At 38.7% G+C, this 10,545-nt stretch overlaps 1 pseudogene; it reads right to left on the reverse strand.

Moving 5' to 3' along the window:
* Positions 1-9,913: 9,913 nt before the first annotated feature.
* Positions 9,914-10,545, reverse strand: LOC145967199 (uncharacterized; annotated as a pseudogene).

The following is a 10,545-nucleotide window of genomic DNA, read 5'->3' on the forward strand; positions in this document are numbered from 1 at the left end:
TGACGAAAACTTGTTACGGTTTTTCGTTTTTAAATTATTTAAAAGAGAAAACATTCTTTCCGGATCGGCATTTGAATTTGGAAGAGATATAGTACTTATAACATTTGTTAAATTCGGATATTTAGTAAAATTATTGTGTCGATTTTGTAAAATTTTTTTAATAAATGGTTTTAAATATTCTTCTTTTAAAAAATTTCGACAGATTTGGAAAAGAAAGTTTCTAGATTTTGGATGTAATAAATGTAATGTTGACGTTCAGTCCAAATCCGTTTATCGCCGTCCTTTCGTGTGAAGGACCTCACTGAGAATGAGGCACACTCGGCATTTGTTCATTTGTTTATATACGTGCCTTGTGAAACCTTGGTGTTCAAGAGACTATCACGATCCTGATTGTGAGTTATTATTTAAAATTTCTATATATCTTTATCCTTTTGACTCTTTATCTTCTTTTATTCACTCTTCTTTAATTCTTTGTTTCTCGTTTCGCCTATTTTTTATTTCATAAAAATGTGCGATGAATTAAAAAAAATCTAAGCGAAACTTTTCAGAGTATTGGCTCAATGATGAGCGAATTAAATGTTGGATACACAAAGTATCTTTTGATGAGAACTTGTATCATTGTACAATATGTAATAAAAATATTTCGTGCAATACACATGTTTTGAGACATGCGAATTCTGCGAGTCATAAAAATAATATTAAAGAAAATACTTCATCTTTAAATACTGATAATAAAAATTCAGATAAAAAAACATCAGAAAAATGTAAATTTCAAGATCAATGGCTAGATATTGAATTATTTAAGCCATGGCTACGCAAAGTGTCACATGACATAAATTTATTCTTTTGTTCATTTTATGATAAATCCATGGTTGCTGATTTATCGAAAATTTATCGCAGAATCCAAAGCGCATATAGAAATATGTAAAATTAAAACAGAAACAAAGAATATAACGAACGAAAATATAAACGTAGTAGATGATTCACTTTTGTCGTTTAAAGAGCGAAAGAAAATAGCAGAAATTCGGTATGCTGCATTAATTGCTGATAAAAATATTTCGCATCAAACGGCAAAAGAAATCCTCAGTTTTTTTTAACAATAGGAGAAGATCCTAATGTGTTAAAAAGCATGAGCATGAGCCGAACAAAATGTAAATACATTATTACAAATGTTTTGTGCCCGGTCGAAACAGATCGTGTCGTCAATAAGCTTCAAAATACAAAATTTACAATTTTTATTGACGAAACATCTGATGTAACAAATAATAAATGGATGACTTTTCTTGTTCGATATGTTGATCCAGAGACATTAGATATTCGCTCACAATTAGTTAAATTAATCGATATTGATGCCAAAGATTCAAGCGCAGAAAAGTTGTTTGAGGCATTTAAATGTGAAATGTGGAAATTACAGATACCGTTTTTAAATATCGTAGGCTTATCATGCGATAATGCATCTGTTATGACAGGAAAACATTTATCGTTTAAAAAAAAATTGGAAGAAATATGTCCACATTTATTAACATTTTCATGCCCATGCCATTCTTCTGCATTAGCAGCGCATGCTGCTTGTTCTAAAATGCCTGCATATTGCGAGGAATTTCTAAAAAAAATTGCTACTTATCTCAATAGCAGTCCAAAACGTACGGCTATTTTTCGGGAATTTTGTGAGTGTTTCCAAGAAACAAATCGCAAAATATTGAAATTATGTGATACACGCTGGCTTTCGCACTATTTATGCATCGAAAGGCTTCTTGAATCTTGGGATACAATTAAATACTTTCTTACTGAAATGGTTGTAAGTGAAAAAACAAATTCTGGAGAATATCTATTGTCTATGATGGACAACGTAGAGATGAAAGCTTATTTCCTGTTTTTAAAATATGTTTTAAATTTCTTTAATGCATTTAATGCATTCTTTGCATGCATTTAAAGCATTAGAAACAAGGATTCATTTATTACATCCAAAATCTAGAAACTTTCTTTTCCAAATCTGTTGAAATTTTTTAAAAGGAATATTTAAAACCATTTTCTACAAATATTATATTCTCACTAAAAGAAAATCAAAAAGTTATAAATGAAATTATTTTGGGATCAGAATGTAAAGAATATCTAAACGAATTAACACTTGAAGGTCACATAAAATAAACATAGAATTGTTCAAGAGAACTGTTTAACATTTTATGTGACTGCTGCGGAAGAAATTCGTAAAAGATTACCTATAAATAACATGTTTTTATCAAAGTTACAAGTTTTTCGACCATACATACCTTTATTTGATAATAATAGAGAAACATTATTCAATGATGTTTCTTTTATAGCTAAAATTATTGGCGGTTTTGATGAAAATGGTTTAAAAAAAGAATGGATTGCTTTACCATTAGATTTTACAATGGAAAAAAAACAAAGCTTTTCTAAATTAAATTTCGACAGCATGTGGAAAAAAATTTTACAAAATCGACACAATAATTTTACTAAATATCCTAATTTAACAAATGTTATAAGTACTATAAGATCTCTTCCAAATTCAAATGCCGATCCAGAAAGAATGTTTTCTCTTTTAAATAATTTAAAAACGAAAAACCGTAACAAGTTTTCGTCAACTACTGTTAATGCTATTTGTGTATTTAAATCGGCATTAAAAACGAGGGGCGAAACAGCTATAAAAATGAAAATTGACAAAAAGCATTTATCTCTTATGTCAGCGGATAAATTATATGCTACCGCTACTAAGAAAATAGAAATAATAGTAGTTTAAGGTTACATGCTGCAGATACTGACGTAGCTGGCCCCTCATCTCATAAATAGTAAATTTATTAAAGACATTACGCTTATAAAAAGCATCTTGTCTGTCTAACAGACACCATACTTGTAAGAAGCAAGAATATAAAAAATATCTTGTCCTGTATAACAGACACCATACTTGCAGAAAGCAAGAATATGAAAAACATGTTGTGTGTGTGTGTGTGTGTGTGTGTGTGTCTGTCTGTCTGTCTGTCTGTCTGTCTAACAGACACCATACTTGTAAAATATAATACAATGCAATGTGGTATAATAGGGCTCCAAGCGAAGGTCCACATAAAAAACCTAACGCGCCATTGGTGATACCTCATGGGTGGTGTGGAAAATCGGCACTCATTATTTTTCTTAATTTCATATTTTAAATATATAAAAAAATTAATTATATTTAATATATTACAAAACGTGTGTGTATGTGTGTGTATACATATATATGTAATATATATATTATAAATATAATATATTATACGTTTATGTATGTACATATTTATATATATTTGTAACAAAAATATAAAACACAAAGAAAAGCTGTGAGAGAGAAACATATTGAGATATCGAAGAGCAAGCAGCGTCCCGCGTCGCCCGTTGCTTTCGTTGCCTGCTTGGTAAGGAGACAGAAAACTGTATTCTGTCCTTTTCTTCTATCCGAAGCTCGCCGAAGCGCCGAGCTCACACGTACGCTTACGCTCACATCTCCGTTATCCTCTCCACTACGCGTGGCATGTTGCTTGCGGAGACTATCTTGCATCCCTGCCCAGAGGTAGTGCGGGGTTCATTGCAATGGTGCGGGGGCATAATATTCCTCTCGCAGCCCTAGGTGACCCGCTAACCCCCCCCCCCCGGAATATAAGGAAGTCCTATTAACAATAAGCCTAAGAAACTTATTACTGATGATGTTACTTTGTGTTTACTGAAAGGGAAAGGGCTTCATCCCCGCCCTTTCCTGTGAGGCACAACCAAACAATTTGCCCCTCCATATTTTATACCTGAAAAAGGAAACAAATAAATTAGGGGTGAGAACGGCCCCTCCCCGTCGTTTTCTGTGAAGCACATCCAAGTTTGATACTGCTTCTCCAAAGTACCTAAAAAATAAACATTTACCATTTACCTTCTTGTTCTTTTAGAAAATTAAGTATTGATATATTTTCGTCGTTATCTTCGTCTAGGACCGTGTCGACATCCGCGTTGTCGTCGAAATCTTCATCCTGGATATCTTCATCAGCGTTATCCTCCCTGAAAAAATAAAAATTCTTAGAATTTGTAACGCTGCATCCCGGTGCATCGTTACGATTCCCGGCAATTCCATCCGCCGGAAGCTGCCGCCCGGCAGAACACCCGCCGGGCAGAGGCAGGGGCGCGGTGCGCCCACCTTTTTTAATCTTTCCGCATACGGCCCCTAAGCCGTTAATATTAAATCGGCCGAATACCGTCGATCCTAGCCGACGTGGCCCGAACCGCCGACCGGCGAAAACCCGCGTTCGGCACGCAACCCGAACCCCTCCGAACGAGCCCGACCGCACGGTTTCCGAAAAACCGTTCGGAAGGGGTTACGCCGCCGCGCGCGCCGACGCAGGCAATTAGCCGGTGTATAAAAAGGGCACATTTCGGCGTCTAATCACCATTCTCCTGATCCGCTCTTAGCTGTACGCTACAGAAGCAAATCCTGAGAATTCCTACCGAGCACCAACTACCACGGACGAAAGGTGGAGAGAACTCCGTCTTGGCCGAGTGATCTCGATTCCAAGGTACAGGTGAATAGTAAGACTAGGAGAGTTCTAACGCAGGGATCTCAGGGGGGTGAGGGGCGAGAGGGAACTGCGGCGGGGAGGTGACGTCACGCGGGGGGTGACGTCACGTGCGGGGGAGGGGTGACGTCACGCGCGGGGAAGGGGGGATCCGCGGCGCGAGCGATGGACGAGGGGGTCCGCGCGGGGAAGGGGGATCCGCGGAAAGAAGACGGTGGTGTGAGAAGGATAGCGCTAAGTGTGGGAAAAGGATAGCGCTAAGTGTGTGAAGAGGACAGTGCGACAAGGATGGCATCAACGTGTGAGAAGGATGACATCAACGTATGACAAGGATGGCATCAACGTGGGACAAGGACGACGCATTGTAAGATGCTGCATAGGTGGGAGAAGGACGACGCAAAGGTAAGTGAGTGAGCGACGAGCATATGAAAGAGAGAGAACGATAATATCGCGAGACAACGTGTACGAAAGAGAACGATATTGCAAAAGCAACATGTGCGAGAGAGAACGATAGCGCGAAGAGAACGCATACGAAAGAGAACTATAATATCGCGAGACTTAGAACGATAATCGCGCGAGGACAACGCGTGCGAGAGAGGACGAAGATATCGCGAGACTTACAACTAACCCGCGAGAGAGAACGCAACGAAGATATCGCGAGACTTACAACTAGCGCAAGAGAGATAGAGATGTCAAAGGATGGGAGCGCAAGGAGAGGCGCGTAAATAATCACATTCTTTTTTTAAATTAAAACATAAAATTTATTTTAAAATGTGTGTGTGTGTAAATACATTTGTGTGTGTGTTTGTATGTGTGTATGTGTCTAATAATAAAATAATAATAAGAATAATAATAATAAGAATAATAATAATAATATAATATAAAATATAACTTATTGTAAAAGAAAAAAAAATATATATATATACACTCACCCGCAAAAAAAGCGGTACACCTAAAATTTGAGAAAATTTCATCAAATTTTAAATGATCATAACTTGGTAAATAATGATGATAAAAATATGTTTAAAAAAACAAAATGAAGGCTGTAATGTCCACTTTAAGAATATTTAAGTGGCAATTATGCTCAGCCATTGTTTTCAAAATGGCGGATAAGGAAGTGAAAGGATGTAAAATTGATTATTAAAGGATCGAGTTTGGGACGGTGCACGGCGTAAATCAGGTAACGCAGCCCAATGAGACCAAATGCTCGTGAAAGTGTGGAGTGTTATCTTTAAAATGTTTTTTTACCGAGCTCGATACGATGATTTTTCGCTGAGTTATTCCGAATTTAATTAAAAACGCTCTTTTTTCTTCTTCAATTTGCAGCTCAGCGAATAATTATCGTATCGAGCTCGGTAAAAAAGCATTGTAAAGGTGATACTCCACACTTTCACATGCATTTCGTCCCATTGGGCTGCGATACCTGATTCACGCCACGCACTGGAGCAAAGCGGGAACCTTTATTTATCGGTTTTGTATGCTTTCATTTATCCGCTATTTTGAAAAAAAATGGTTGCACATAATTTCAATTTAATTTAGGTGTGTGTGTGTGTGTGCTCGTTTGTATACCACAAGGATAAGGACCCCGTGGTTCGTCAGCTCCACAGTATTTAAAGACTCCAAACCCTCCTTGTGGCGTGTGTGTGTGTGTGTGTGTGTGTGTGTGTGTGTGCTCGTTTGTATACCACAAGGATAAGGACCCCGTGGTTCGTCAGCTCCACAGTATTTAAAGACTCCAAACCTTCCTTGTGGCGTGTGTGTGTGTGTGTGTGTGTGTGTGTGTGCTCGTTTGTATACCACAAGGATAAGGACCCCGTGGTTCGTCAGCTCCACAGTATTTAAAGACTCCAAACCCTCCTTGTGGCGTGTGTGTGTGTGTGTGTGTGTATGTGTGTACGGGCGCACGCATGTGTGTATTAATAGTAGGTATGACCTCCTCGTGTGCGTATTACCTCATTCATACGATCAGGCATACTCTGTATTAGTCTTTTTATTTCATCCTGCGTAATTGCATCCCATGCATTTTGAAGAACTCTTTGAAGTTCTTGCAGTGACTGAGGTGCAGGTACGTGATTTCGTACTTTCTTGCCGAGATTGTCCCACAAATGCTCAATGGGATTTAAATCCGGACTACTTGCTGGCCAAACAAGTCGATTTATGCCAACTTCATCGAGGAAATCAAACACTCTTCTCGCAGTGTGTGGTCGAGCATTGTCTTGCATAAACAAGAAGTTCTCTCCGATAAAGGGTGCATACGGAACAACATACGGAAGGAGTATGTCTTCCACGTATACATCTGCGTTCATGTTCCTGTCAAAAAAGTGCAAATCTGTATGAGCGTCCGCTGAAATACCTGCCCAAACCATCACAGAGCCTCCATTGTAGCTGTACCTTTCACTTACAGTACAATCTGCAAATCGTTCTCCACGACGACGATAAACTCGTTCTCGTCCATCTGGAGAATAGAGACAAAAACGAGATTCATCGCTAAAGAGTACTTTGCCCCAGTCTGCGTAATTCCAGTCTCTATGCGCAACTGCAAAATTGAGTCGAGCTACGCGATGACGACCTGTAAGAAAAGGTACAGCCGCTGGCCTGTGCGAAAACAGATTTTGTTCCGCTAATCTTCTCCGAACGGTGTCAACGGATACATTGCAATTGTGGACATCCCTTAAATTGTTTCGAATTTGAACAGCTGTTCGATGTCTGTCTCTTAATGAATTTAAAACAATAAATCGGTCATCGTTTTCATTGGTACGTCGAAGGCGCCCAGAACCAGGCCTCCTCTTGAAAGAATTGGTGTCTAAGTACCTGGCATAAGCACGTTGCACAGTTGACACTGACAGATCAAGTGCCTCAGCAACGTATCTTCGACTTCTGCCATCTTCAATTAAAGCAACAACTTGAGCAGCTTTTTCTGGAGTTATCGTTGCCATAATCGAGAAGTAATTTCGAGAAGAAGTAATTAATTATGGTTTCAATAGATGAAGTCGCAAGGAGCAACGCGTCTAGAGAGCTAGCAAATCAATTGCATAACTTGTACTATAGTCTTTCAATGTTTTTTCCGTTTGAGACGTGCTTATGCCAGGTACATTGAAAGACTATAGTACAAGTTATGCGATTGATTTGCTAGCTCTCTAGACGCGTTGCTCCTTGCGACTTCATCTATTGAAACCATAATTAATTACTTCTTCTCGAAATTACTTCTCGATTATGGCAACGATAACTCCAGAAAAAGCTGCTCAAGTTGTTGCTTTAATTGAAGATGGCAGAAGTCGAAGATACGTTGCTGAGGCACTTGATCTGTCAGTGTCAACTGTGCAACGTGCTTATGCCAGGTACTTAGACACCAATTCTTTCAAGAGGAGGCCTGGTTCTGGGCGCCCTCGACGTACCAATGAAAACGATGACCGATTTATTGTTTTAAATTCATTAAGAGACAGACATCGAACAGCTGTTCAAATTCGAAACAATTTAAGGGATGTCCACAATTGCAATGTATCCGTTGACACCGTTCGGAGAAGATTAGCGGAACAAAATCTGTTTTCGCGCAGGCCAGCGGCTGTACCTTTTCTTACAGGTCGTCATCGCGTAGCTCGACTCAATTTTGCAGTTGCGCATAGAGACTGGAATTACGCAGACTGGGGCAAAGTACTCTTTAGCGATGAATCTCGTTTTTGTCTCTATTCTCCAGATGGACGAGAACGAGTTTATTGTCGTCGTGGAGAACGATTTGCAGATTGTACTGTAAGTGAAAGGTACAGCTACAATGGAGGCTCTGTGATGGTTTGGGCAGGTATTTCAGCGGACGCTCATACAGATTTGCACTTTTTTGACAGGAACATGAACGCAGATGTATACGTGGAAGACATACTCCTTCCGTATGTTGTTCCGTATGCACCCTTTATCGGAGAGAACTTCTTGTTTATGCAAGACAATGCTCGACCACACACTGCGAGAAGAGTGTTTGATTTCCTCGATGAAGTTGGCATAAATCGACTTGTTTGGCCAGCAAGTAGTCCGGATTTAAATCCCATTGAGCATTTGTGGGACAATCTCGGCAAGAAAGTACGAAATCACGTACCTGCACCTCAGTCACTGCAAGAACTTCAAAGAGTTCTTCAAAATGCATGGGATGCAATTACGCAGGATGAAATAAAAAGACTAATACAGAGTATGCCTGATCGTATGAATGAGGTAATACGCACACGAGGAGGTCATACCTACTATTAATACACACATGCGTGCGCCCGTACACACATACACACACACACACACACGCCACAAGGAGGGTTTGGAGTCTTTAAATACTGTGGAGCTGACGAACCACGGGGTCCTTATCCTTGTGGTATACAAACGAGCACACACACACACACACACACACACACACACACGCCACAAGGAAGGTTTGGAGTCTTTAAATACTGTGGAGCTGACGAACCACGGGGTCCTTATCCTTGTGGTATACAAACGAGCACACACACACACACACACACACACACACACACACGCCACAAGGAGGGTTTGGAGTCTTTAAATACTGTGGAGCTGACGAACCACGGGGTCCTTATCCTTGTGGTATACAAACGAGCACACACACACACACACCTAAATTAAATTGAAATTATGTGCAACCATTTTTTTTCAAAATAGCGGATAAATGAAAGCATACAAAACCGATAAATAAAGGTTCCCGCTTTGCTCCAGTGCGTGGCGTGAATCAGGTATCGCAGCCCAATGGGACGAAATGCATGTGAAAGTGTGGAGTATCACCTTTACAATGCTTTTTTACCGAGCTCGATACGATAATTATTCGCTGAGCTGCAAATTGAAGAAGAAAAAAGAGCGTTTTTAATTAAATTCGGAATAACTCAGCGAAAAATCATCGTATCGAGCTCGGTAAAAAAACATTTTAAAGATAACACTCCACACTTTCACGAGCATTTGGTCTCATTGGGCTGCGTTACCTGATTTACGCCGTGCACCGTCCCAAACTCGATCCTTTAATAATCAATTTTACATCCTTTCACTTCCTTATCCGCCATTTTGAAAACAATGGCTGAGCATAATTGCCACTTAAATATTCTTAAAGTGGACATTACAGCCTTCATTTTGTTTTTTTAAACATATTTTTATCATCATTATTTACCAAGTTATGATCATTTAAAATTTGATGAAATTTTCTCAAATTTTAGGTGTACCGCTTTTTTTGCGGGTGAGTGTATATATAGGGGGAAGGGGTGATGCGCCGGACTGAGGGATGCCGCTCCTGAAACAGAAATACATTTTATTATTTTTAAATTATTTAATAATTTATTTTAAGATACTTTTTGATATATTACAAATTGAAAGATACAATATTATCCATGGCTCATCTTTATATTGAGCAATACGCTCAATTTATAATTTTACGCAGGTTTGGATTCACATATCTGTTTATCCTCTCGTCGACCATTCATATACTCTCGTAAACTCTAAAATTAAACATAACTGTGAATGTTTTAAATTTATTACACATCGGTAAAAATATTTTTACCTTCAACGTTTCCAAGTCTTGCCGTAGCATATTCTCGTGCTCATATTCGAATTTGTCCATTTTTTTTCGTAATTCAAGATTTTCATATAGTCTATTTCCAAAACATCGTAATGTAGTGTGATTAGGATCTTCCTCGTAGATACACGAACTTGCATCACATTTTCTAAGTGAGTTCACAATATTTTCAAGATTTGAGAAATCTCTTCAACGAATTTGTGCGAGGTTTTTTCAAGTCGAGCTCTCGATGTCTTATAAACTGAACGATTGAAGTTTCAAGATTCTTCTTTGAAATTTATTCCCGCTCATATTGAAGTAATTCTTCATCATCACTAGTCCGAAAATCGAAATCAGGTTCCTTATCAGATGATTTTTCCTTCGCATACAATTTCTTCCATTTCTTTCTCTTCTCTCTCTCCATCTCAATTCTTTCCGCCACAACTGGATCCATCCAATAATCATCATCAT

This window comes from Camponotus vicinus, unplaced genomic scaffold (assembly GCF_025532165.1).
Source record: "Camponotus vicinus isolate PSW18456_S1 unplaced genomic scaffold, iyCamVici1.0 SCAF_2, whole genome shotgun sequence".
Lineage (NCBI taxonomy): Eukaryota > Metazoa > Arthropoda > Insecta > Hymenoptera > Formicidae > Camponotus > Camponotus vicinus.